Here is a 25380-nt window from a genome sequence, read left to right as displayed (position 1 = left end):
TTTTTGACTGTTAAACAATTTGAAAACTCGAGGCTCAATGTGACGGTTCTACTAGCAATTATACAATTACACTTTTAAAATTTAAACTAATAAGACAAAATAAATTATGAAACTGAAATCACATGATATCAATGAGACTGTAAAAGGACCAGTCGGCTCGCGAACTCTCATAAACACTCGTATACTCTCGTCTCAACCAAGTACCAAACTGACAATCGAACCTGCAAATCTCGAGACGTGTAGAAGCAAACTTCTCACAAGTGTAAGACATAGGTCTTTTACGAGTTAAGAAAATGATTTTCTGTTTTTTTAAACAATTACCGAGCCAAATTAAGTCGTTTCACAAAAAATGTTGTTAAATACGTTAAAAACGTTAAAAGACCTAACTCACTTTCGTAGGAATCGCGATTGCATTTAGTGTATGCAACAAGCCCTTTGAACCTTCCGGTAGCCCGGGAGAACGAGTGGGGTCTCGTGAGGGTTTATAGTGAACTACACCCACAAAGTTCGGTTATAACATAATATACACGTACCTGGATTAACCACAACGAAATGAACATGAAAGCACTTTGGGTCGCTTAACTGAAACCTCATTTTCGGGAAAAAAAAACTTTACCGAACGCATCAAAATCCCAAATTTTCTTGTGGTGCGGTATCCCCACACTTAGCTTTTGCTATGATGGTACACTTGAAATACAATTAGTAATATAAAAAAAATGGAAAACTAAAAATATACAAAATGTACAAATACCACCCTTTTGAAAATTTTATGAGATTCAAGGTCGGCGTTTGGCCTGCCCCCATGCAGCCTTCTCGTTACATGCACGCTTCTCAAGAGATTCCTCCCAACCTTTTGGCATGCTATGATCCCGCCATTTTTCATTTACTTCTAGCGGTTTCTTTACCTCTTTATATTTCGTCTTCTTTCCCTTTCTTGTAGTTGCTTCCTCACCATCTCTAACTCCATGCAACATCTCGTTCCATCACTTCACATTCATGCTACTCCTTAGCTCATTCCTGTCAGTCACAAAACATTTCTCTTTTGTGTGATCCTTGCTCAAGGATTCACACTTGTCAACAACATGGTTAGTAGCATTTTCAAACAATGGTAACCGTTTATCACGATCTCCACACTTAATTTCCAATATCCCATTAGCACAATTAATCACCGCATGTGTTGTGGTAAGGAATGGCCTACCCATTATGACTTGTGATTGTGTATTATTGACACGTTTAGCATAGTCAAGTACAAGAAAGTCAACTGGGTAGAAAAGTTCCTCTACCTGAACCATTACATTAGTCACCATGCCCCGAGGAAGTGTATGAGTTTGGTGCGCCAACACCACGGTGGTGTTTACCCTTTCTAATGGGCCAAATTCATACTAATCATATAAACTACCGGACATGATACTAAAATATGTCCAAGATCTAGAAGTGCCCGATCAGTTTCAAATTTCCCAATTTGAATTGATAAAAGCGGCACTCCTGGGTCTTGGAGTTTACTTGAGGTGGTATTATTCTCCACCCCCTCATCTCTCATGTTGGTCAATTTACCATTTAAAAATTTTTCACATGTGCAATTTTCATAAAAAGACATTTCATATGTTTTTGGTTCTGATTCATTTTGGAAAATTGATTTATTTTGACTGACACAATCACTCTCACCACTAACATCTTCCACCACCTCCTTAACAAACTGTGGTGGTGAATCCACTTCAACACTAGAAATTTCAAAAAGAGGTAAAAGACTTACAACATTGATGTGCACATTGTTTCCCTTCTTGGAGCTTGAGCAGTAATGGTTCGGGTTGACTGTAGTATCACTCGGGAGTTGACCGGCACTCTTTTGCAACTTTGCCATATCTACCGCGAGCTGACCAATCTGCTTTGACATTGCCTCTGTTGACTTATCATGTAACTCAAACTGTTTCTTCGTTTCAGCCTTATGATCTGTCATAAACTTCATCAATGCATCCAACTTTGAGTGCACTGACTCATCCGCATTTCCAGAGGACCCCCTCTGCTGGTCCTGATTACCTGATGAATTTCCACCCGGGTTTCCGTCTCTATTATACCCCCGATTCTGATCATATGAACCATGCTGCTGCTGATAACCGCCCTGGCGGTAATTACCCTGTGACCTGTTCTGGCTCGATCCCTGAAAGTTCGGGTTCAACTGTTTAGACGTGTTCCCGTAACGAAGGTTTGGGTGATTCCTCAGGCCCGGGTGATAGGTGTTTGAATTTAACCCTTGGCCCTTAGACTCCCCGTAAGCATAATTAACTTCCTCTGGTTCATCGTCCTCGTCATCATAGAACTTGGGGCAATTTTCTGCCTTATGCCCGATTTCACAACAATCTTCACAAACCGGAAATTTAACTCCAACTTTCTCGACTTCCTTCCCCTTACCCTTTCTTAACCCAGCCATCTCACGTTCCAATTCCGCAATCCATTCAGACTCACTCGTGACTAATTTAACTGACCTGGAAGAATTACCACGTCTTCCCTTTCAGCTGTTGCTTCTGATTTGGAATCCTCACACATAAACTCTAAGAAATCCCAATCATCTTCCTCAGGTTGATTCAGCAACTGACCATTACACGAGGCTTTCAGATGTTTTCAGTCCTCGTATGTTAACCCGTTTACAAAGCATTTCACCAATTCCCACAACTCAGTCTGGTGATGTGAGCATTTTCTGATCATCTCTTTGTACATGATAAATGCTTCGTGAAATAACTCACCCGGTAACCGTGAAAAATTACAAATCTCCATTCGGGCCTCACTCGTCTTTGACTGCAGATAATACTCGTTTAAAAACAGCTGCTGCATTTCGGCCCAATTCCAGATATTGTGCATCGGCAGCAAGTTAAACCAGTTCTTTACTTTGTCTTTTAATGAAAACTGGAACAACCGCATCCGAACCTCATCCTGATCATAATATCATCACCAATCGACCCACATATAGCCGAAAAATCAGTCAAATGAGAATACGGGTCCTCAGAAGCCATCCCATGAAAACGAGGTATGATGTTGATGTATGATGGTCGGGACTTAAAAGTCGGTTGTCCCTGCACTCGCACCCGTGGAACCAACGAGGATGCTCCATATGAGATAGCCGGTCTGAACCGACTGTTAACACCATGATCTGGGGCTACAAAATTCATTCGCCCCCAGGGATTTACCATACCACCCCTGTTCACCTGAATCTGCCGAACTCTTTCGGGCCTTTCCACCCGAATTACTCTGTTTCGACCCAAACCATTTCTGTTAACCACTTCAGCCCGTCTTCGAACTACTGGTTCTTCTACCTCTGCCTCCAAATTCTCATTCCTTTCATTTTCCCTCTCGTACCCCTCGTTCTCGGGCTCAACTTCCTGATTCCTTCTAACCCACTGATCAACCTCATCCTCAACTTCCAAACCTTGATTCACCTCATTTTCCCCCTCTTCTTCATCTTCTGCCGGAATGCTCAGAACACCATCATCAAGGTTAATCCGAATCTGCGGTTAGGGGTATTATGTGGGGCTGACGGTTCAGCCTGGTCAAGGTTTTGCTATCGGTTTCGGTTTTGGTTTCAGTTTCGGGTTCTAGAAGCACGAGCTGAGTTATTATGGTTGATTTGGTTATTGAAGTCTGGAGGTGGAGGTATGTTGTCTGGCTGAAACACGTTATTTTGTGGGAGTGGGTCTTGGTTCTGGTTTTGGTTCTGGTTTAGGTGTTGGTTTTGGTTCTGGTCTTGATTCGGGATTTCTGAATTTCTATTATGGGCTCGGTTCTGCTGAGCTAGTCTCTCAATCTCGGGCTCGAAAATTAACGGTGACTATCTACCCGAGTGACGGGTGTACATAAACCTGTTATCTGCGCAAATAACACACTCCACGAAAAATAGAAAAATAAAATTTAAACTAAAAATTGAAAACAAAAATTGAGACTAAAATTGAAATTAAAACTAAACACAAAAATAAAATAACACGAAAAACACTAAGCGCACTAACTCCCCGGCAACGGCGCCATTTTGATGACCGTCGTTTGAGTCAATCAAAAACCTAATTAAACTATCTAGATAGGATAAGTAAGGTATCGTATCCACCAGGAGTATGTGGTCAATGTGATTCGTGTAAACAACTTTAATATTATGAAGAAACTGATTTTTAGTGCTGATCACACAAGCGAATAAAGTGAATTTATGGAATTACGCAAGAAAGAAAATAAATGAGTTTCAAGAAATTAACAAAGCAAATCACACCCGGGAATTCAAGTAAGCAACCTACAGTGATCTCATGCAACCTAACAGATTAATTATTAAGGATTAACTATAGACTGATCAATCAGACAAAACATTAGACATCAACACGCTTTACACACGGCACTGGTTATCAAACAGTCCTTGCCGGTTGTAAGTCCCCCCGCGAGGAGCGTCGCCGATCGATACGAGATCCGCACGAGATCTAGGAGTGCGGAATCCTCCTAGACTCGTTAATGGTGTAGAAAACGAAGAACACGATTACACACATACACATACACGAACAAACACACGAACGGGATAAACAAATCTGCAGATCTTTTATAATAATAACCATAACTCGTTACATACCAAAACATGAAAACAAAGACGGTCGACCCGAGGTGAGCTCTACCTCGGGCCGTCCCACATGGCTCTCTCTCTCGGTTTCTCTCTAGCTACTTGAACTGGACACAAAACTCTCTAACTTTCTGGATCTCCCAAACCTAACCAAGACACACACACATATATATATATATATATAAACAACTTCACGGGCTTGGGCCTGTAGGCGAAGTTGTTACAACTTCGCCTAAGGCGAAGTTGTTCTAACTTCGCCTATGGCAGAAGTTGTTACAACTTCGCCTATGGCGAAGTTGTTCTAACTTCGTACTTCGTTTCCGCTGAACAGAATTGCATAGCGACGGTCACAAAATGCACCAACAGACTCCCCTTTGACCGTTGCTCTCAATTCTAACAAACACAAAGGATCATCTGTTACAAAACATGCACCAACAGACTCCCTCTTAACTGATGATCTTCTGTTTGCTCTTCAACCAGCCGTGTCTGAAACTGTCGTGTAGCTTCACAAATCTACCAATCACCCAGCGTCTTCCATATCAGATCTCCCCTTCAGTGTAAGCTTCTCCGACTAAATAGATTGAGGTCTTTGAAATGCATGCATCCCCGTGCCTAATTGATCATCTCAACCAATCACGTGAGTCCTTCTGACTTCACCAACACGTTAAGTTGGGCTCCCTCCACAACTTCACCAACACGTCGGCATACGATAAGGTTTAATCTTCAACTACTCAACATCAAGTGATCAATTTCATCACAAAACCACCTTGACAGAATCTAACACACATGACCATTAATTAATCCGAAGCATCTTCAATCACCAGGGATAACGATCAAGAACATAAACACTTTAATTCCCGATTAAATCCAACTTGTTCCAGAATTTTCACTTTAATAAATAAGCATCACGTTTCAGGATCCAATTCTCGAACGCCTTGAAAATAACATAAATAATATGTTCTGACCGCAATCCAGTAATGACGAAAACCTTCAGTTCAATTTGACTTTCTTCAGTTGGTCAACCTCGAACAACAACTATTTCATTTGCCCACAAACACCCAAATATGTGTCAATATCCAGTTTCAATCAATATCCCATTCACAACCTCAACTCCATATCCAGAGTTGACACGTATTTGTTCACACGTAAGACCAAGAGATAACAAGTTTCACTCGTTGACGGAACAACGTCTTCGGTCTCACAATAATCGTGTACACCTGGCCATACAGACGAAAACTCCAAACACTTTTTTTTTTTTTTAACTTCGCCTAAAGTCAACTTCGCCTAAAAGTCAACTTCGCCCCTCCTTAACTTCGCCTGTCCATAACTTCGCCTGTCCAAAACTTCGCCTGACAGATAACTTCGCCTGAGATAAGCGAACTTGTGAGGTAGGCGAAGTTGTGAATAACTTCGCTTAACCTTATATCTTCGCCTAAACCCTAAAATTTAAGCGACAACTTCGCCTACTTCACAAGTTCGCTTACCTTAAGCGAAGTTATCTACAACTTCGCCAAATCACAAGTTCGCTTACCTCACAACTTCGCCTACCTCACAAGTTCGCCTACCTCACAAGTTACCCACAACTTCGCCTACCTCACAAGTTACCCACAACTTCAGATTGTGCGAAGTTACCCACAACTTCGCCTACCTCACAAGTTCGCTTACCTTAAGCGAAGTTATCTACAACTTCGCCGAATCAGGCGAATTTAAAAAGGAAGCGAAGTTCATAATCAGCGAAGTTCAGACTTAAGCTAAGTTATCCACAACTTCGCCTACAGTACTGTTAAAAATAAAATTTTTATTTTTCGGGTTTCTTTGTGTTTCGTGAAAGATGACTTCAATAAATATTACGAAACTGGTGAAGATGGAAGTGGAAGCGGGTTCAGCTACAAAGGCACCGAAGATGCTTAAGAAAACCGATTATGTTGCGTGGAAGGATAGGTTTGAACAATATGTCAAGTACCAAGATGCTAAAATGTGGGTGTGCATTCAAGATGGGTACATTCCACCAACTGCTGAGTATGAGGGTCGTGATCAGATCAAGAAATACAAAGAGATGGAAGAAGAAGAAAAGAAAATGTATGAGGCTGAGAGCAAAGCTCATGCAGCGATTACTATGGCTCTTCTACAAGAGATTCTTCACACCTTCAGAAAGTATAAAACTGCTAGAGAGCTTTGGGAAGCACTTGAAAACCGTTTTGAGGGTAATGTGGGAATTCGTGCTTCAAAGATTAAACTACTTAAAACCCAATTCTCGGTATTCAAGTACTTGAAGAATGAATCACTTGATGATATCATTACTAGATATTATCATCTGATGACCGAACTCGACAACTACTCCATTACTTACAAAGAAGATGAAATTGTTGAAAAGCTTCTTGATGCTCTCCCACCGAAATGGGAGATGTACACTGTGTTGATGAGAGAAGACAAAGACTTTGCCGACTATGACCTGGAAACAACAGTTAACAAGCTACGAACTTTTGAACTAAACATGGTTCGAAAAGAGACATCTACTGATCAGGTTCAAGATCCAGGAATGTATGGTGCAAAGGTTAACTCAAGTTCAAGTTCGAAGTCTGATTCGTCTGCTTACTACTCAAAGGGAGAGTCGGGCGCTAACTCAACACATGAAGGTCATGTATCTCTCAACATGAATGGTGATGTGTGCTTTGTAGCTGGAGGATCAAATGCTTCTAAACCTCAAGCGACCAAGGGAAGTTTTTCCCCAGGTGTTTCAAACAACAACTACTCGAAGATGCCCATGAGTGTTAAATCTGCTGAACAGCAGTTTGCTCTTTATGCATCTTTCATTGCTTCATATGAAAATTACATTCAGGGTAAGATTGTTGATCCTGCAACATTGGATGAAGATTATGATCAGATCGATGCTAATGATCTGGAAGAGATGGATCTGCAGTGGCAGATGGCGATGATTGTGAGAAGGGTTAAGAGGTTTATGAAGAAGACAGGTAGGAAGTTTGTTGGTGAGAGACCGGGTTTCGATAAGTCGAAGGTCAGGTGTTACAACTGTCAACAGAATGGCCATTTTGCGAAGGAGTGCACAAATGAACGTGTAGAACGCAGTCAAAACAGGTCTACACAACAGAGTGGGGGTGGTAATGATAATAGAGCCATGATATCCACACAGAATGAGGAATATAACTGGAATCTGCATGTTGAAGAAGTCTTCGAACAGGCCAATTTGGCGAACATCGAAACTGCAGATACTGAGAAAGTGACTGGCGAAAGTGAAGCTTACATGGCAGAAGCTCAAAATGAAGCTTACATGGCAGATGTGAAAGACCAGCTCACCGAGGTAAGTACCAAACTCCCTTGTACTAAGTGTGAAAATCTGTCTGAACAATTGACAACTATAACTGATCAGTATGTTAGTTTGGATGCTCAATTTAAAACCTTAAAAGAAGATCATCATTTCACTAAAGCTAGAGAAAATAGTTACAAGGTAAAAATAAAAGCTAGTGAAAAAGATATTAGGAGTCTAAAAGCAAATCTAGCTGAAAAAATTCAAGTAATTGATCTTAGCTATGAAGTGTTAGAAGAGAAAACCAAACTAATAGCTGAAAGGGATAAACAGATAGCTGATCACCAGGTGAAAGTGGTGGAACTAAACAGGAAACTTGAGAAATTCAGAAATTCCACCGCTATACTTGATCACCTCGTTAGTGATCAAGGTTCCCCAGTTAAAAGGGGAGGAATTGGTTATCATGAAGTTCCACCACCGTACAATCATAATTACACTTATGATCCTAGTAATCAGAAATCTGTTGATGTTGATTATAGTCAGACAGTTCCGGTTAAGGTAACTATTAAAGATCCAGAAGTTAGTAAAGGCGAAACGAGTAAGCCTGTGTCTAATGTGAAGATTTCTGTTCCTAGTCCTGTTTCATCAAACTCGGATAGGTCATCCGAGTCGATTGAGACAAAAGAAAAGGCAGTGTTACCAAAAAGTGGAGAGAAACATAAAAGAACTGAATAGAAATCTCCACTAAACCCGTATGTCCCACCATATGTGAGACAAAAGGGCAGTAATGCAGCCTCATCATCTAAAACAACTATTGAAAAGAAAGTTGAACACAGGAGTTGTTTCAGATGTAATCAATTAGGACACCTAATTGTTGATTGCCCTCTGAAGCAGAGATTCAGAGGGGTGAGGCCTTCAAAAACTGAAAACAGAACTAACAGTAACTACAATAGTGGTAAAACTGAAAACTCATCAAAGTTCAGAAATTGGACTAATTCAGGTTTTCAAAGAAAAAGATCTCAGTTTTTCACTGCTAACAACCAAACCTTAAGTAATAATTCATTTAATTCACGAAGGTTTGGATGGCCTCATAGTCAATCTCCAAGAAGGTATCCTTTTAGGACTTTCAGAAATTATTCTGATACTAACTTTGGACAGCCAAGGTACGGGATGTATCGACCCAAGACCAATAGGTCTTGGGTCCCCAGATTTTAATCATCTGCTTTAATCATGCAGGAACAGTTGAACAGGGCTGCAAACAATCAATGGGTTGTGGATAGCGGCTGTTCCCGGCACATGACGGGTAACAAGAGTTTGTTACACGAATGGAAACCTGTTCAGGGAGGAAGAGTGAGTTTCGCTGGAGAGAGCGGTGGAAGGATCACTGGAATTGGGACGGTGACTAACAGAAAGATGACGTTAGAGAAAGTAAATTTTGTTGAAGAACTGAAGCACAATCTGCTGAGTGTTTCGCAGATCTGTGACAAAGATTACACCGTACATTTTACCAAGAATGAGGCAATCGTGCTATATCCTGGTTTCAAGATACCAGAGGATTGGATAGTTATGAAGGCTCCATAATAAAAGAATACGTATATAATGGACATGAGGTCGACTGAAATGGCAACAGAGGAATCTTGTCTTCTGTCAAAAGCAACTGAATCGGAGTCCGAGTTATGGCATAGGAGAATGGGGCATATTCATCTTCGGAAAATGAACTACATTGTCAAGAATGGGCTTGTGCTGGGTGTTCCCTTGAAGAATTTCAACTTTGAAGATCAATGCTTATCGTGCAAAAAGGGAAAGCAACACAAGAAATCCCATCGCACCAAGAAGGTTAACTCAATAGTCAGTACCCTAGACCTACTTCACATGGATCTCTTTGGTCCCGTGAATGTAAAAAGTCTAGGGGGAACATCGTACTGCTTGGTGATCACTGATGATTTCTCTCGATACTCTTGGGTGTATTTCCTGAAGTCAAAGGATGAAACGGTTCAGATGGTAATAAATTTGATTACCAAAGTTGAGAACATTATGGGAAAAAGAGTTAAATACATCAGGAGTGACAATGGGACTGAGTTCAAGAACTATCAGATGGAGCTCTTCTGCTTACAGAAAGGAATCGAACACCAGTACAGCGCTCCGTATACTCCGCAACAAAATGGAGTGGCTGAGAGGAAGAACAGAACGTTAATTGAAGGAGCCAGAACCATGCTGGCTGATTCGAAACTTCCTGTGGTGTTCTGGGCTGAAGCTGTTGCAACAGCCTGTTATATCCTTAATCGAGTGTTAACCGTTAAAAGATTAAATAAAACATGTTATGAACTTATGCATGGGAGAAAGCCCAACTTGAGTGGTCTCGAACCATTCGGGTCCCCGTGTTCGATATTAAAGACAAATTCTAAATTTGGTGAAGTAGCCGACGAAGGAATTTTGGTCGGATACGTTGTTGGGACTCCCAACAGACGAGTCTTTAATACATCGACCAGCAAGGTTGAGGTGGTCTGTAACACTGATATTACAAGTTACAAATCACCAAAACCAAGCACGGGACCCGCTGGGGTTTTCGACTATGATAGACTTTTCAAATCTTTTAATATACCTTATTTGGATTGTGCAGAGGTAGATGAAAGAATTGCTTCGAAGATGATTTATGATGAGGAAGACAATTATGTGCAACGACCGAAGTATGATGAATGTCAGCCTTCCTCGTCAAATGCGGTCGATACCCCTGCTGCCGCTACTGAAGAGGAATTCTTCAATCCATTTCACTCTCAACAACAATCACCCACTGATGAGCTATCTTCGAATCTGGAAGACAATCTGCAAGTCAGTACGGTTCCGACTACGAGAGTTCACAAAAATCACCCATTGGTGAATGTGATAGGTGATCTGTCCGACGGTGTACAAACAAGACAAAGCTTGAATGAGCACACCTGTGTTTATTCAAGCATTAAAGATTCAGGCATAATCAACGAAAGCTTGTACACCTGCTTCATCAGCCAGATTGAACCAAAGAACTATCAAATGGCTCTCAAGGACAACTCGTGGGTCGAAGCCATGCAAGAAGAATTAGCCCAGTTTAAGAAGATGGGGTATGGAACTTGGTTGCAAAACCAAAGAATGTGCATGCGATTGGCACAAAATGGGTCTTCAAATGCAAGAGAGATGAGAAAGGGATTATTATCAGGAACAAGGCGAGGCTGGTTGTAAAAGGCTTTAATCAGCAAGAGGGGATCGATTACAATGAGGTGTTTGCTCCTGTGGCGAGATTGGAAGCCATCCGCTTGTTTTTGGCATTTGCTGCACATAAGGAGTTGAAGGTATTTCAGTTGGATGTGAAGAGTGCGTTCCTAAACGGTAAAGTCGATGAGGTTGTGTACGTTGAGCAACCTCCGGGTTTTCCTGACCCAGACTTTCCTGATCACGTATACAAGCTAAGTAAAGCACTGTATGGGCTACATCAGGCCCCTCGGGCCTGGTATTCTACACTATCCGACTACTTGCTTGAAAATGGTTTTGAACGGGGAAAGATTGATAGCACTTTGTTCTTCAAGAGAAAAAGGAGCGACTTTCTACTGGTGCAAGTCTACGTGGACGACATCATCTTTGCTGCATCAAAAGTCGCCATGTGTCAGGAGTTTGAGGCCGTCATGAAGAAGAGATTTGAAATGAGTGCTATGGGTGAACTAACTTTCTTTTTAGGACTGCAGGTTGATCAAAAGAAAGATAGGATGTTCATTCATCAGACTAAGTATGTCCATGATGTTCTCAAACGCTTCAAGATGGATGACAGCACTCCATACGATACTCCAGTCTGCGTCAACCACAAATTGGGTGCTGATTCAGACAATGATGCGGACGTGGACCCAACCCAATATCGGGCAATAATAGGTTCTTTAATGTACTTAACTGCTTCTAGGCCTTATATAATGTTTGCAGTTTGTCTTTGTGCTCGCTTTCAGGCAAACCCAAAGGAATCTCACTTGAAGGGTGCGAAGAGGATTCTACGGTATCTCAAAGGCAAGCCTAAGCTGGGGTTGTGGTACACGAGAGGAGGAGACTTGGAGTTGGTCGCCTACACGGATTCTGATTATGGAGGGTGCAATCAGAGTCGAAAGTCAACAACAGGTGGTTGTCAGTTTCTCGGAGGCAGATTAGTGTCATGGCAATGCAAGAAGCAGACCTCAGTAGCCATTTCAACCTGTGAAGCAGAATACATGGCAGCATCCAACTGCTGCTCCCAGGTTCTCTGGATTCAACAGCAATTGCGCGATTATGGTCTGAATTTCACTCATACTCCTATTTGCATTGATAATACTGCTGCTATCTCAGTAACTAACAATCTTGTAAAGCACAGCAAAACTAAACATATTGACATCCGTCATCATTTTATACGGGATTGTGCTGAGAAGAAACTGATTGTGCTCGAAAAGGTTGATACGCTAGATAATTTCGCTGACATGTTTACGAAAGCGTTTGACAAAACTAGATTTCAAAACCTTGTTGAGCTGAATGGGATGATCAATCCCGAGTAACCATGTTTTGTGACCGTGTTAAAAAAAAAAAAAAAAAAAAAAAAAAAAAAACCACGTCACTATCGCTTAGAATTATGTCGGTTGCCTCAGTTTGAAGGACATGTCTTCGGATATGTTTAGTCCTCATTTCTACTTGTAGAATATGAGGATAGCCATTAACCAGATGACTGAAAGTGACCGGGGCGGTTTATGATGTGTTTTTATTCTTTCGCTGAAAATTAGTCGATCATACTTAGTTAGAAGGACACATACTCGTATGTGGTCGGTCCAGCTGATCCATTGGATCTTCAGGATAGCCGTTTACCTAAAGACTTTGACTTGATCGGGGCGATAGAAGTTAAAATTTTTTTTTTTGCGGGAGATGAAATTATTTTTCAAGTCTACTACTTCGTAAGAAGTTCCTTTACTATGTTTAATAGAATATTGATCCAACCTTGGAAAGTGATAGATATACTGATTCTGTGTGCTTAACTAGTGAAGTTATTAGGCCTAAAAGACTTTAGAACAGTCATTGTATGTCATGGTAGCTTTTTATGGTGCGTAACAGTAGAAGTGATACTAACTAAACCTACTCGATGTTATGTGGAAACTCCTTATGAGTTGTGCATGTCTCCATATATATCTTTCCGAATGATAGGCAGAAAAGCGATTACCCAATCATACACGAGCCCGTGAGTGTTCTGATTCCCGTAAAGATAGCGTGTCAAGAAACTGCAGTGATCCAGATTAGGGACTTGTAGTAGTTTACTACTCTGAAGTCTGTGTAAATACGTAAAAAAAAATGTGTGAGTTATTGAGACATTATAGAGTTCATAATGATAAGACTTCTCAATCAAGATGCAAGATAGAGAACGGGAAGAAGAGTCCAAAGATCGAAGAGTTCCTACTATTTAATCAGACACTACGGGTCGAGGTCAACTCGGGGTGACTTGGGGAAAGCCAAATACGCTTTGAGAATAGATAGGAGGCATCATAATCTCTGAGTTGTTGCCCATTTAAATTTTGAGCTTAATTGAAACTAATCCGTATCACAGAAACGATGAAAACCATTCTAAGTTATTTACCTGCTTACAACCTGTTTCTTTATGTCATAATACAGCTGAACACGGATCTGTGTGACAGTCACGTAGTTAGTATGATTCCTGTTCGGATCTTTTCTAAAACATGGTAGTCCCTATCGAGACTGAAATTTGATCCCGTGTACTTTATTTTTAAAATTTTTTTTTTCTACTTATGTAGTTGTATGATTTTATACATGGTTACTTGGTCTTGATCGTATCATTTAACTCTTTAAAGGATGTTTTAAAACTTAATTGCAAGTTGTTCAAATTATAGGGTTTGTTTTGAAAATATTAATCTCGGCGAAGTTGTGCCTAACTTCGCCTGCCATAGGCGAAGTTATCCATAACTTCGCCTGTATAATTTTGACCCTATATAAAGGAAATTAAAGGTCAAACTGGTTCATTATTTTCAAAACCCAGCGAACTTATCCAGCGAACCTAACCTCTAAACCCACAGCGAACTTATCGATTTTCTTCTGTGTTCTTATTTTCAAGTTCGAATCAGTATTATAGGTGTGTACGATTGTTGTATCGTATAATCACGTTCCTTAACGTTAATCAATGGGTATTTCGACCCGTTTTCGTGGCCTCAGTTTTTCGAATCTTCATACCCGATTTTCAAACGTATTTTTACGTGGTCATAATCAATCTAATCGTCTAAACCGTCAGTAAATCAAGTTTTACGGAGTCCGCAATCTCCAAATTGACCCGATTCACGTCGATTGGAAACCTAACTGATGCCGTTTCAGATTCGGCGAAGTTACAGTTTAGGCGAAGTTATCCGTAACTTCGCCTGAGGTTTAACTTCGCCTGATAATTATTTTTGAAACAGTTTATGAGGCGATGTTGTGGTTAGGCGAAGTTATCATTAACTTCGCCTGGACCTTTTTACTTAACTGTTAACCAGCGAAGTTCAAGTTGAGGCGAAGTTGTTCCCAACTTCGCCCCACCTCTAACTTCGCCTATGCAGAATAAATCACAACTTCGCTCATGGTAACAGGCGAACTTGTGATTTGCTTTGATGTTTATCTAACTTAGTCTGTTTGATGAAGATATGGCTGCTGTAGGTGGTGCAGGCGATGATGACGGTGGTGACAACCAAAGACAGTTCTTCCCGGGTCACAACATGTATATAACATTAGACCCGGAGGCGAGCGGAGTTGATGATTTCCTTGAAATCATCACGTTCCTATTACGCTCGCGTATATTCCACGCGATTACGACAACACTGCCAATATCCTTGCCAAACATTGAGGATTTTTGGCAGACCGTGGAATATGACTGTAGGGTCGAGCCCCCGGTGATGCGAGCAACAGTCAACAATCACATTGTTCAGTTCTCATCTGAACAGATCCGGGCGGCTTTACGATTTGGAGATGAGACGAGGGATGACCCGACAGATTTTGTGGCTCCTTTCCGTGATGGAGCGTTTCTGAGGATGGGATACTCTGGTCCCTTGGGAGATACTCAGAGAAGGAAAGGGTTTTTGCTTGACCAGTGGCGCTTTCTCATGCATGTCATGATAGTATGCATGTCAGGGAGAAAGGCGGGCACTGATGGCATGGGCGCGACCATGCAGTCGGCTATGACTGCTCTGACTTATAACAAGCGTTACAGCTTTAGTCAGATGGTCTTTTACGAGATCGATCGACAAAGAAGAGCGGTGGCGCGTGAGAGATTTATCATGTATCCAAGATTTCTCCAAATGATCTTGAATCATGTTGCTCCAACGCTGCCTCAGCGCCGCCCAATCCGATACGTCGAAAGTGTGAGCAAAAGGATCTTTGCCCAATGCAGATCCTCTAGTGCGAGGAGCAAACCTGAGCTCCGTCCTCGACATACTCCACTATTCGGGTACTTGATCAACCCGGGGTATGTGCCTGCTCGAGGGGACGAGTTTAGGGACCCGGCACCACAACAGGCAGGAGCACCTCAAGCTATACCTGCTGCTCCTGTTGTGTCACCGGAGGAGAACGTTGACCTTGACGCAGAGTTTGGCGGTCAAGGATTTTTTGACATGGAGAGGGTTGATCCAGAGGAGAATGTACAGATCTCGGTTGAACGAGCTTCGGGTGTGAATGTTACTAGGACAGCTACAACGGTGGCTGGCTCAGATTCTGATGATGAAGTGGCCGAAGCAAGACGGATTTTGGTAACACATGAACGGGTTCATGGGAAAAGAAAAAGAACTGATGATGACAGCGAGTCAGACTATGAAGAAGAAGTTCAACAGTTGATCCGTAGATCAAGAAGGGAACGGGCAGGTGCAGGATCGGGAGCTGGTGAGAGCTCGAGGGTGGTACGTTTCACCCCACCCGCACTGTCCGGTATGACAATGGTTCCCTCAACATTACAAGTTACAAGGCCAAGCGCCACAGATGTTCCCGTGGTGGCTACCTCATCATATTTTGGCCTCCCACCAACTACTTTCCAACTTTCGGCTCCGGAAATCGTATCGTTGCCACCTACAACTCTTACTCCAACGGAGGTCGTGGCACATTTTATTGAGTCGACGGTTGTGGCCACTGCAGGGTTATCGGTGACGATACCACCTGCGGTTAAGTCTATGCCTACTTCTGAGGTCCCAGTTACATCGGAAATCCCTCCTCAGTACACTCAAGATATATCTCATCTGAGGTTTGATTTCGATGCAACCTTATCAGACTCTGAACGAATAGCAGCACTTGAACGGGTCGTGGCAGAACAATCAAGGGTGAATCTTATCCAGACCCAGGCTATTCAGCGCCTAATTGCAGAGAATCAGTTGCAGTCATCCCTGCTGGTAGAACATGGCAAAATCATAGATGCTTTGAAGGAGTTCTTGGCATCTCAGGGGGAGACGAGCTGTAAAGGCGATGAGTTGAGGACTAAGAAGAGAAATGATCGAGACGATGATCCCAATGCATCGAAAGGTGCAGGTGGTGAGTTGCCAAGAACTGTACAAGCTCTTGGGACTTCCACAACTCAGGGGGAGTCAACAAGTGCAGCTGGTGGTGATGATGTGGTGGTAGTGGAAGTTGAGGAGATGGATGATGACTTCATGTGTGATGATGATGTATTACCGAGTGATGAGATAGAGAAGATTGGTGCAGAGATTGTTATTGATGATGATATAGAAGAGGGAGAGATAGTAGAGGAGAATGTAGAGCATGAGATTCCGGAAGTCGATAACGCAGATATAGGTAAAGATATGGGAAACGATGAGACAGAATGGGAAGAGCAGCCTAGATGGAAAGAAGGCTATGCTCAGTGGTTCGTCAAAACGAAGAAACCAGCGGTCCCTACAATGTTCAAGAAGAGTTACAACATTAGAGGCTATCCTGAAGCGAGAAAGGGGATTATTTGCTGGATATACGATGAGCAGTTGCGGCTCTTCGTGATTAAAAGGTATGATGGCGTTCAGTACTTCAAAAGAATGTTGAGATCGTTGAACACATTGCCAGAATGTGAAGTGAAAGACTTAGCCAGATTAGGATTGATAAATCGAAGTGATGATAATATGGCTAGAGTCATCGGGAAGATAGTTTGGAAGGAGAGTATAAAGGAAAAGAAGTTCGAGCTGCTGAAACCACAGAAGGGAAAACTTATCGAAGACAAAGATAGAGGATTGAGAGCAGATGGCAAGCCTTGGATGATTATGAAGTATAAACCGATCCGGTGCTTGAAAGAAGTGCCGATGAAACAAATGCCCAAGGATGTGCTCAAAGAGTTGAAGTGGTGGTATGTAGATTGTGAGACAGCTGAAGCAGTGATGGAAGACGAAGATGAACAAGAGCTGCTGAGAGTCTATGATCCGATGCATCTAGTGAACCTGTCTCGAGCTGATCTGCAGGTGCTGAATGAGAAGAAAATCTTTTATGTTCCTGCTTGGAAAGACGAAGCGAGGAAATATCAAAGAGTTGTTTCGGTATGTGTACGAGAAGGAGTGAATGCTAAAAGATGAAGATACAAGATTGTTGAAGATTACAAGACACGTGCTTGAAGATAAAGAGATGAAGCTACTGCCAAGGGGGAGTCTGTTGGTGCATGATGTCAGTAGTTCAGTGTCAAGTGTCTGTAATCGAGTTTGTTAGATTTGTGTTTTTGTATGTAAGCGAAGTTAGCTCACAAGTTCGCTGATACAGGCGAACTTGTGAACTAAGCGAAGTTAGAGACAACTTCGCCTGAACATGCTAGGCAAAGTTGTCGTGATTATATAAACATAAGTTACGGCTTATGTTTTCATTATTCAGTCAGTTTATTAGTTTACGTGTTTACGAGTCATGTAATCAGTGATTGATATCACGTGTTTAAGGTTGCAATATAACGAGTATTTGTTTATTGTAACGTGTGTTCGATCGTGTTAACTCGTATCGTCTTCTACGCTCGTAACGTCTTACGTAGGGATTCCGCACCTACGTAGAACGAGATATCTCGTGTAGATCCGGCTGGGAACCTACACCGGTGTGACTCGGTTAAGGGCAATTGTATGTTTTATCGTATTCATTCTAATCATATGATCAATTAACTAGCAACTGGTAACAAATCGTTCAGACCAACGTAAACCTAAACCGATTGAACACACAGAAATACTAAACATCAATAATCATATATCAACCATAAATAATTATCCATATTGTTCTTAGTCACATGAGAAAAACTGTAAAAGTTACAAACTATACATCCCAGTGAGATTCTAGGAGAATAGCCACTCATGGTCATCATAGGATCTTCAGTTATTGATTCTGGATGATGAAACATGGATGTTGTAGTGATTAGAGGTGTTATGTTGTTGCCAAAGTGGCTAAAAGTCGTCCAAAAAATGGTTGGAATCGGATTGCCCACGATTTAGGGTTTTTCCCTTTATATAGTAGTTGGGCCCAAGCTTTAAATTTGAATTTCGTGTATCAGCGTAAGCTACTCTGACCTCTAGCATAGCTTACTCTGGGTGGAAATCCCTTACTCTGAATCTGATTGCCTTACTCTGAATCTGACTGCCTTACTCTGAGTTAATTTGGCATCCAAAGTAGGTTACTCTGATCCCGGTGTAGCTTACCCTGGGAGCTGAATTTCAACCAACTTATTTATTTTCATTTCCAACACTTTTGTAGTGGCTCCGATCTTCCCGAGACTTCAAATCATGTTCATAAATGTCTCCAAATAGTATATTTAACTCTCACAAACCTATAAATCAGAAGCATAATTGAAGTACCATTGTTCTAATGAAAAACTAATTAAAAACTACAAAATTAAAGAACTATTATACAAGATTTATACCCGACCATCACTACCCTCCTCAACTAGACCACCCTTAGATGTCTTTCAAGAAAATAATCGACGGATTCATGCGCGACGCAATGAGAGCTGGAAACCCCGAACCGATTCCAAAGGACAACATGAGTGAATACTACTTTGAAGATTTCTTCAACCAAGATCACCCAATTGAACGACCCACACTGGTTTACTTTCCCGACACTGAGCAACTACCAATCAACATACCCGAGGATCTACCGATGCAAAGGTACAATCCTCCAAGAACCTCAAGTTCCCATCCGTCAAGCATCCCGGAGTATCATCCGTCCGACATTCTGACGCATCATCGGTCTGACATCTCGATGTATCACCCATCCAACCCCCATCCGTCTTATGCTTTTCTCGCCAATAGACAAATCAAGGTGGAACCAGAGTCCAACTCTTCCTACTGGATACAATGCCACTCCGGCCAAAGGCGATGCACACTGGAACCTCAACCTAAAGTTCTATCGATTCTCACCCCAATGCTTACAACGAACCTTCTCAAAGGCCAAAGATGAGAGTCACTCAACCGTACGAAAGGTATCAGCTGAACCCAATTGTGACAAAAACAACAATGGAGGAAGATGATCCATAAGAGGAAGATCCGGAAGAAGAGGAAGACCCTGAAGAAGATCCAGACGAAGAGATCTTTGAAGCGGTAACAATATGTGTGCAATACTTTCAAGAAATCAAGAACAAGTTTCCGTCATACTTTCCACCATATCAAGGCAAGATTCCTTCAATTGAAGAACAAGCAGATGGCATTCGTGAGCAAGAGGCAGCGGCCGAAGCCTTTTTCAACTACCCGTTTAATGTTACGTCGTCACCATATCCAAAGACTCACTATGACATCGTGATGATGGGATACCGAGATCCGCTTCCACAATACGGATATCCAAACGTCATTCCACAATCCCATGAAGAACATCTCGATAGAGCACTACATGAGACCGATGAGTTGAGGAAGAAGGTGGCTAATGATGGAAGCAAAAAGAAGAAGATAGGAGACAAGATTCTTCATAAGTGCAACAAGATGACCAAGATGGTGAAAAAGTTCATGAAGGATTAGGAAATAAAGATGGTGTTGTTAATGTTTGAATGTGTTTTCAAAATAAAGAACGTTAAATCGTTCAAAATAAGGATAGGGAAATATATATATCAAATAATGACATATATATATATAAATGTGTAATGTAATAATATATAGAGAAAGCAAGGTTATAATAAGAAGTAGATTTTTTCTAAAAAGTGTAGAAAGTGTGTTTTCACCATTAAATCTAATAAAACACACCGCACAATAAACACACCGCAACTAAAATAGAACACGCCGCACAAAAAACATGTTTTAAGAAAAGAATACGTATATAAATAAATGAATGAATAAAAATATATTTTAAGGAAAGAATGTAAATATTTCAGAATGTCGAATCAAGAACGAAACAACGTGGAAGCTTCTCAACGAATGGAAGGCGACCGTGCTCAAAACGAACAACAACTAATACCCGAAAATATATGAATTTAAATACAAGATATGATAAAGAAAGATGTGAGAGCCGAGTCACACATTAGAACTCAGACTAGGCAAACTTACTCTGTTGAACATTATCGAAAATCTATTAAATCCCGTCCTAACCCGTCTCACCCTGAAGAGAGCGTTCGTGAATCCAATGCTGGTGGCGATTTTAATCGCAAGTTTAAGAAACTCAAAATTGAAAGCTGCTCGTTTATAGACTTTAAAAACTTTGGTCCGAAAGAATTCTATGGATACAAGGGCGCCATTGCAACCTTAAGTTGGCTAGAGGAGATGGAATCAATCGTAATAATCAGCAATCTCCGAGCAAGAAAAGATACAATACACGACACAAATGTTCAAAGGCGAAGCTCTGGAGTGGTGGGATACGTTAATAATGAGCAAAGGAAGAGGAGTACTATACAATCTGATGTGGGAGGAGTTTAAGGAGATGATACTAGCGAAGTTCTGCTTGATGCACGAAACTGATCAAATCCAAACCATATTTCTTAGTCATAAAGTCGTAGGAACTAATCTTTGTGAGTACAACACCAAATTCCACGAGTACTGTCTACTCGTGCCCCATCTGGTAACACTTGAATCCAGCAAAGTATCACGATATATTTGGGGACTCCCGCGGGAAATCCACGACATGGTGAGGTCTCACTTACCTCAAACCGCTGATTCCGCCATGGAATTGGCTGGTTATCTGATGAATGGTTTGATCCGCAACAAGGAGGAAGACAAGAAAGTGGTGCCATCAAGTGACCACAAGAAGACTGGAGGTGCCAGATTCAAGGGCAAAGGTGTAGATCAAAGCAAATCTGGATTCAATTCCAACTACACCCAATGCAAAATTTGCAAGAAGTACCATAAAGGCTGATGCCATTTCGCAACGCCTGCGGCAACTGTGTGTGATTCATGTCACAAACCTGGCCATGCAACGGTCGACTGTTGGAAGAAAATGATGACATGTTATAACTGCTAGGAGATGGGACATCTCAGTTTCGAGTGCCCAAAATGGCAAGCTTGAGATGGAGGTTGAAGCCGTGTCATGATGACTCTCCAATCCTCTACGCATGATGGCACAAAGATAGAAAAAGTTGGGCTATCCGATGTGCCAATGGTGACCTGACATATCTTACTTGTAGAGATATACACACCCTGTCCATATTCAACATGAACTACTTCAGGAGGACAGTGGGTGGAGTCGAAGAAGAAAGCACGGTGGAGGGTTGGTTCAAGTGGTTTCTGAAGCATGAGTGAAAGGATGACTACCCAAACTTTCCGTTGAATCCGGGTAGATCGTTCAATTCAAAGGAAGTCAATCCAGTGACTGGAAAGAAGACAAAGGGATGGAGATACAAGATGCCCGAAGATAATGGAGAACCTAATTTGCACTAAATGCGCTTTGATGATGATTTTCTTTATGACTTTGTCTCGTGGGAATTTGACAATGAAAAAGGCGAGGTTATAATTCATTGTGATAGCATGCATCACCTCCGCTTTTTCGACGAGCACGAGCTGGCAGGTTTCTGCAAGGGTGGATTACTCAATCTTTACGAGTCACCTTGTACACTGTTGAAGACCATCGTCGCAACTGAACGAATGATGTTGTCAAGAAGTTCAACAAGTTTGTACGCCTTCTTGTTGAGAAACAACCATTCGATCATGGCGAGGTGTCTGAATACGAGTCTGACTCCGACTAAAGACACGGGCTAACAAATTAAATACTAAAGACTAGAGGGAGATTGTAAAGCCCATTTTGATATGAGTCTTTTGTTACTCGTACTTTAACGTTTATGTTGGTTAGCTAGTCAGATTGTTTTCTTTGTATGTTTGGGCCCGATGCCATGTAACATGAAGCCCATTGGGCCGTAATAATTTCTTTATGGTGCATGAGAACACACACTATAAATAGTGTGTATTTAATGCAAACCTTAACCTTTTTGCAAATTATCTAACCTTATCCTTATCTACTTCTTCTCTTTTCTCTTTTCCTTCACGACAAATAAAAAAAACAAGCAAGATCCAAGATCTCGATTCCTCACTAGTATTTTCTGCTAGCTAGTGTTGAGATTGATCCAAGTAAAGTAGTTGTTGTGTTGTTTGATCCGCCTAGACGCCTAGTTCTCAACGAATAATCCCCGAGTAATCCCCGCCTAGACCGAGTTCTCGGTGAGCCATCCCTGAGTACTCACCGACTAAGGCCGAGTACTCCCAACTCCCCAGTCGGCCACCTAAGGTCCGCCTAACGACTTTATGAAAACAAAAGAAACCCAAGTTAGATACTAGAGGCTCAAAGTACAAATGTTATAGAAAATAGTCAAATGCAGACATCACACGAAAATTATAAAGGTTCCCGATAAATCATATATTGCTATCAATTTTAAAACTCTATCAATTCTCTCATTCTATCTTCAAACTTTTGTCTCGACTAGCAAATAATAGAAAAGAGTCTCATTGTGTCACCCACTATTTTTCTTGTTGATGGAGGTTTATTATTAAAAATAATATTGTTTGTCGCTTTCCCCAACAACTACAAAGTGACCGACACCACCGCTCTTATAATCTCACCCTTTCTCTTTGTAAGCCTTTTTGCATTTGAAATATCTAGTAGCCCACTAATTGATGCGTAGCCCAATGGATTCATTAACTTCAAAAATTGTGACACGGAAACCCAATCAATGTCACGCAGTCACATTTTACCATTAAATGATCCGTTGTTTCTACATGTTTGCCACAAAACACACAATTTATATTATCAAAATCCATATCCCTTACCAATGGCGCATTCTTTGTTGTAATTCGATTTTGTAATAAACACCATATGAATTGTTGGTAATTTCTAATCAAAGCCTTGAAGTGCAAGGCAAGTAACTTGGCGAGCAAGGCACAAGTTACATATGGATCCTAATACTTCTTAATACATGTTGGTTTAGGTTGTTAGGTTTATTTTAATTAGTTTACCTATTGTTTAGAAATCCTAGTTAGACTCAAACGTGTCTAGGTTTGGTCTATATAAACCGTGTAGGGTTTCATTATTGTAATTAAGTTTTGAGTGAGTTTCTTAATACAATAAATGATTTGGGTGTTTGCCAATAATTCGTGTTTCCAGTTCAGCTCTTGGTGAATCAGTTTAACTTTATCGGTAACCATTTTGCCAATCATTCAAGCATGTTTTTGGTTTATCAAAATTATCCATATCCCATCTATAGTCACTGTGAAAGGGTTCTCCGTGTTGTTACATCCTTTCCATAACCAGCCATCGACCTTGTTTGTAAGTTCCACCTCCAAGAGTAGATGCGAACATAATTGCCATTCAGTTTTTTTAGCCCTTCTTTTTGGTTGTCATTTCTACCTGTTGCTACAACAATTATAAGACCAATGATAGTGAATAAACTGGTTAGGCTAATAGGCTTCAAGGGTTCCGGTTAACCTAACGCAGGTCGTCGGGTCCCTCTACGTTTGCAAAACGTAGAGAGAGGTTCACTAGTTTAGTTTTTATTTGTTATGTGATGCAACGGTATAAACAAAATGAAGATCGAATCACGTTGATTCGACGAATACCCGTGATGAACTTCCAAAACCCTAAAAATCCCACCCAAAGGTCAGGGAAAATGAAGAGAAAAAGTAAATTCAAGTCTCATTGTTCATATTACATATCCAGCATATAAATAAAGTGTCTAATATGAAATGGGCCTAAAATGGGCCATGGGCCGAACACAAACCCAAAAACAATAACATAAAAACTGCAGAAAAAACATAAAAAGGCCCAAAACTTTATTTAGGAGGCGTTTTTAGGCTTCGGACAAGGGTCAAACCGCCATAAGCGATTTTTCACAATGTGCTCCTCGTCTCAAGCTTCAATTTGACTGGTAATAGGCCTGAAACGGAGCTTCGTGGGCCAAGTTATGCCTGTTTTCGTGGGCCACCTTTTATAGCGCGATCTTAGGCCTCATAATAGCCCGGTCTTCAATACTTAGGCCCACATCATTATGGTTCACTAAGGATCCAAGACCTAGATGCAATATCCGGTTCTTGGATGTAGATTCTTAGTGAAGTTATGTTATTTTTGAAGTAAGAAAGAAACATGCAAAGTGCAAGTTCTCAAGGAAGAAGAGAAGATCAGAGAGTGTAAGTTAACTCCCAGGTCTGGTGTGTTTGTTATGACTGAGTTACATTTCTTATAAGGAGAAGAAGAAATGTAAGGCTTTTGTCCCATGGTTAAACTAGTAAATCTTTATTGCAGTAGAGGGTTGACCTTTTTATGCGCGGAAGGTTATTAACCGGTGGTTAATAGTATGCTTTCTGAGTATGTGTCCTTTTTACGGCTGTGAGACTTGTACAAGTAATCAGTGATGTGACATGTTACTGTTACATGCTTTTTACTATTCATGTACTTGTTTTCCTGAATTGGCGAACCTCTTAACCAATTAACCTTTTTAGCGTTAATGTGTGAAAGTCATTTTATTGGGCTTTAGGCTACCCCCTTCGTCAGCCCCCCAAGCCAGAGGTTTATGGAAAGTAAGCTCAAAGACATCTAACTTTTGCACATTCTTTTTATTTCTTAAAGGCTTCAAGGCTTGAATGGTTCGATTTTTTGAATTTTTGACAAGACAGGTGATGTGACTGATTGGGTGGTTTCTGCAGGTAGCTCAAAGACATCTGACTTTTGCACATTCTTTTTATTGCTTAAAGGCTTCAAGGCTTGAATGGTTCGCTTTTTTAATTTTTGACAAGACAGGTGATGTGCCTGATTGGGTGGTTTCTGCAGGTAACAGTTCCCAATGCTTGCTATTTAATATCATCACCTACTATTTTAGTTTTAGTTTTTCTTTAAATACCCACATTATTCTCCAAACATATTATCAAGTTTCCTTCGATCCTTTGCCCAGGTTACTTCAAATTTTTGACTTTTCTTTCAAAATTACGGGTGCTCGTAAAGATTTATCGGTGAGCTATTCTCGTTTGACCCAGAGGATATCGAATCATTCTGCCTAGAACGGGGTATAGGTTTAGAGTTTAAACCGGTGGCTCCGATGGTTGACGCTTCGATTGATCGTTGTCCGACCGGGTCGGTTGCTCTTTATTGTTGCCATTTTGATTTCCCTAACCTCCGTCACCCTTTTTAAATATTTGTTTTGAAT

This window comes from Bidens hawaiensis, unplaced genomic scaffold (assembly GCF_021521415.1).
Source record: "Bidens hawaiensis isolate Kalapana, Puna unplaced genomic scaffold, B.hawaiensis_p1.1 tig00000978_1, whole genome shotgun sequence".
NCBI classification, from domain to species: Eukaryota; Viridiplantae; Streptophyta; class Magnoliopsida; order Asterales; family Asteraceae; genus Bidens; species Bidens hawaiensis.
Note: the sequence above shows the minus strand (reverse complement) of the source record.